Below are 5,103 nucleotides of genomic sequence, written 5' to 3'. Positions count from 1 at the left end.
GTGTGGCTTATCATTTCAGAACTCGTACCTGGATAGCACCAGTGACATTTAGTTTACCCCGGGCGGACGTCCTGTCCCAAAGCTGTAATTCAGAGGCAGTCTGCTCTTAGAGAAATAATTTCAGTAAATTTCATTCCAATTTGGATTATGGCTGTCACCACCTGCTTAAATTTCAATCCGCCTTCAGTTATAAACCTATTCGTGGAAATACGGGCTCTGTTTCTAGACTTTTCCATGTGCCAGCCCGTTCTGCAATGCCGTTGTATGTCACTGTCATGTGTAACGCTGGCCAGGGCATGGGGAATTGGGGGTATACTTTCTCCCACAGGCTCCTCCGGTCACGGGGTCGGGTCCACTCTGGCCTCCGGAAGCAAGATTGCAAATGTCTGTCTCTCAGAATGTGGGGGTCGAGGACAGGGCTGGTGGTCTGGTCCTTGCCTACTCCACCCTGCCATCCTTGGGTGCTGAGTCTGCTGGATGCGAGTGGATGTTAACCAGAGCTACCGGCCAAGCTGGATTGGGGAATTCCAAGAGGTCCAGGCAAAATCACAATCTCCGTGGGACGCTGGGCTGATCAATAGGGCATGAGTGGCATCAGAAGGTGATGAGAAGTCCCACGTGAGGGGCGCCTGGGTAGCTCAGTGGGTTAAAGCCTCTGCCTTTGGCTCAGGTCATGATCTCAGGGTCCTGGGATCAAGCCCCACATCGGACTCTCTGCTCAGCAGGGATCCTGTTTACTCCTCTCTCTCTGCCTGCCTCTCTGCCTACTTGTGACCTCTCTGTCAAATTAATAAATAAATTAAATCTTAAAAAAAAAAAAAAAGAAGAAGAAGTCCCATGCATCCAGCAAGGATAAACCTGAAAGCCTCTTTCACAGCCAAAGAATCTGTTTTAAATATTAAAACTTCCAACAACCATGTCTTCAGGGAAAGCCCACCGACCTGAAAGCCTTCTGCTCTCTTGCCATCTTAAAGTAAGGAGAATGGGGGCCACTTGGGGTACAGAGTGACAAGCACCCTGCCTCACGGCTGGGAGCCGAGTGGGATGCGGTGACCGTCATCACTGCATCTATGGTGTAAGCCTGCATGTCCCCTTTTCTGACGGCCCAGAGAACAAGCTCGTGGAAGACCCCCTTTAGACCTTCCTGGGGTCCCTCTTGCACATCGTCTGCTGTCACTTCTTCCTGCTCTCGTACTTTCCCGTGTCCTTCTATCTTCTAATTTGTCTCTCGTAAGCCACCTGTGCCCAGGAGACTGCAGGTCTCTAGACCGTAAGCTCCCGAGGGGAGAGGACGGTCCTTCTGGGTCTCGCTCACCCAGCGCCTCAAACTAACCTGCAAATGTGTTTCAATGACTCATAGATGTCCTGCAGTCGTGTGTAAAGGAAGAGGACCCAGGTCCGCGGATCCAAAGGAATTTCCTCTGTTCTAAGTTCAAGACTTGAAGGCATATGCTCAGGGGGCATTTAAAGCTTTTCAGAAGCTTCAGAAATTATCTCCTCATTTTTGGATCTTTTCTTGGGACTGCAGTAGTGTTCATCATGGGCACCATGACTTTTCTGCATTCTCCTCCTGGGAAGTTATCTTCCCCTCTCTGTCTCTGCAACCCTATGCCGGTCTTCAATGTCAGCACCCCGGGGAACCCCAGACAGAGTTAATATTTTCCTGCATTGTTTCATAAGCGGACAAGGCAGAAAACTGTACAGAAATACAATCACCAGAGCTTGATCCTTTTTTTTTTCTAGTTTACAAAATTTCTCTGCAGTAGGCATTCCCCTCATGACGATTTCCACATTTATCTTGTCTTACTTTGCAGCCAGTCGCAGAGATTCAAATTCCTCCGAAGAGACTGAACCCTCTCGCTTTCTTACTAGCAACAGCTTGAAAAATTTGAAACTGAGTTAAGACCTCATCATGCTCTCTTTCAGAATGTCCGTGAGCAGCCCAAATATTTTCTGCTAAGAACCAGGCCCCGGAGACAAGGGGGAATGTCGCGGGCTTGGAAAACAGGCGTTCAAATCCAGCCGCTGTTAATGATGACGCAGTGAGCTGGAAGTCTGAGCTGGAAAAAATGGGCGTCATTTCATGCAACAGGGTTTGGGTTGTAGAATGAAAGATCCTGCTCTGGGAACTTTCCCTTTTTCTTTGGACCTGTTCTTTTAACTGCTGATGGAGATGTTTTCCCACAAGTCCTTCCGTGGGGTGAGTCTGAGCAAGTCCTAGAAGGGACCGTTTGCACGGACACCCTCCGGGGAAGGCCGCAGACTTAGTCACTCATTCTCTGCAAGTGGCTGATCTTACACAAGCGTGAGCAGAGTAAGAAGGGGAGTGCAGGCCAGTGAGCATAGTCCGGTCTCCTCAAATCACGGGTCATTACCAAACGAACATATCTACCATGTGCCCCGCATTCACATTTTCAGAGCCATAGCTATCTTGCGAGTACCATACTTGCAAAAGAAATATCTTCATGTGTGAAAAGAATTAATTTCAGAAATGCGTACATTTAAAACACATTGAGGATGCCTGGGTGGCTCAGTTGGTGAAGCGTCTGCCTTTGGCTCAGGTCATGATCCTGGGGTCCTGGGATTGAGTCCTACGTTGGGCTCCTTGTTCAGCAGGGCTTGAACTCTCTATCTCAAATAAATAAATAAACTCTTCAAAAAACTCTAGTTTCAAAAAAAAAACCCTCTATTTTCATAAATCAGAGATTGCCATTTCTTTCTTGAAAAGTTAAACTATTTCTTTATAGAATTTATTTATTTTTTTGACACAAAGAGAGAGAGCATAAGCAGGGGGAGTGGGAGAGGGAGAAGCAGACTCCCCTTGTGGTCCTCATGGTCCACAGTGAGGCGGGGACAACCTATTCCAGGCACCTGCTCTCCTGTTGAGAAAGAAAACCCCAAATGGAATCACCCAAATGGAATCACAGGCCCCAAATGGAATCACTTAGGCCAAGTCCCCAAACCAGGGCTAATGCCTAATCTCACTGCAGTCCCAGCCTCCCCAGAAATGCAGTCTTAACCTGTCATCAGGAATTTTCTGATCAGCACCAATGAGGTCACCTGTCACCCCCTCCATCCCCCAAAGGACAGGGAGGGAGACTGCCTCCTACTGCCCCAGGAGGGAAGTGACCTTGCCTACAAGGATTTTTTTCTTTTCTTTTGCTAAGAATTCCTTTCCCACCACCCCACCTGCTGCGAAAACTTCCCATTTTGTACAGCCCCTCTGAGCGACTTTCTCAGGATGCTGCCTGATGTGTGAATCCCGTAATAAAGCCAGTTAGATCTTCAAATGTATTCATTTCACCTTTTTTTTTTTTTCTTTTTAAACAAGCCATAGGTACAGGCAGCTCTCGTCAGAGGCTACCGGTCCCCATCCTGTTCCCCTATCATGTTTACTCATCAATCCCTGTAATGCTTCTCACCAGAAGTCAATCCACGCTGTGAGCTCTGCTTTCATTAGAACGGAGCCGTGCTTATCTGGGAAGGGCTGACCGTTTCAGATGAAAGGAAACTGACCACAGCGGCTTGTAAGTGTCAGCTTTTAGCCTGGTCGAGGGTGAGCAGGCTGGACATTGATCCTCGAGCGGTGGTAACACTCTGAGGCTTTTGTTTTGTTTCGGGAGAATAGTACTCTCAGGGTCTGAAGAATGAATTGGGAGTTTATCCAACGGCCTCTGTATATGAACAGAATCGTGAAAGTGTGGAATTGTCGGATTCGGAAACGGCACCTGTCAGCCCTTTCTATACGGTTCTCAATTACCGTGTGACGGAGTTTCTGGGGAGAAAACACCCTAACGGTCACATCCCTCCTTCTAAAGAGGGGTATTGCGTTTACTGTCACATTTTTAACAAGGAAGAACTTGTTATGGTCTCTGGGGCTTAAATAAGTTGTTTCCTTTGAGTTCGGAAGGCAGAAAAATATTTTTGTAGCTATTTTTCAGGTACCTGCAAGAATGTTAAGTGTCCCAAGCAGGATCACATATACGGCGTCTCTCACCACGGAGCGCGTCCCAGTATTGCTACTTACCACGCCAGTGCTCAATAAATCACTTTTTGAGTCGGAAAGGAAGGATGAAGTCAATATACCCCGTTTATTCCAATGCCACACCAGAGATTTATGGTGCTAAAATTCCCAGGGCTTTCAATTTACCTATCCGAACATCGGAAATAAATTTCTGTTCCCAACACACAGAAAGTTACTCGAGGTCATACACCAGTAGCAATCATAGAAGTTAAACTAACATCCTTTTGTTGAAATCAGCAATGGGAATTCTGCTCGCAGGTTCCCATGTTTTGTTATGTTTTCCCTAAAAATTGCTTTTATTTCCCCTAGAGTATTTTATTTTTATTTTTTTAAAGATTTTATTTATTTATTTGACAGACAGAGATCACAAGTAGGCAGAGAGGCAGGCAGAGAGAGAGAGAGGAGGAAGCAGGCTCCCTGCTGAGCAGAGAGCCCGATGTGGGGCTCGATCCCAGGACCCTGGGATCATGACCTGAGCCGAAAGCAGAGGCTTTAACCCACTGAGCCACTCAGGCACCCCAGAGTATTTTTTTTAAAGATTTTATTTATTTACTTGACAGACAGACAGACAGAGATCACAAGCAGGCAGAGCAGCAGGCAGAGATAGAGGGGGAAGCAAGCTCCCCGCTGAGCAGAGAGCCCGATGTGGGGCTCGACCCCAGGACCATGAGATCACGACCTGAGCCAAAGGCAGAGGCTTAGCCCATTGAGCCACCCAGGCGCCCCTCCCCTAGAGTATTTTTAAATAGGTGGCCACCAATGTCCAGCCTTCGGAGAGTCTCTGGTCTTTTTTACTTAGGGAAATGTGTGTGTGTGTGTGTGTGTGTGTGGTCAGCAAACTTTGCATTTTACAGAGTCATATACCAGTCACATTTGAAGAAAACAGTAATTATGAATTATGGATCATTTGCAAGAAGCAATACAAAATTAGCTCTTAGGCCTGTTTTGAAAGCTGGAGTGAATTTAAGACAAATTGACTATTGATGAATGATTTATGAAGTCTTTCTGAGCTTGTCAGCACAGCCTGTGAAGAAATGTTTGTTTGGTCAAATGAATTAAATCATAATGAAATAAATCGT

This window comes from Mustela erminea, chromosome 13, assembly GCF_009829155.1.
Source record: "Mustela erminea isolate mMusErm1 chromosome 13, mMusErm1.Pri, whole genome shotgun sequence".
Taxonomy (NCBI): Eukaryota; Metazoa; Chordata; class Mammalia; order Carnivora; family Mustelidae; genus Mustela; species Mustela erminea.
Note: the sequence above shows the minus strand (reverse complement) of the source record.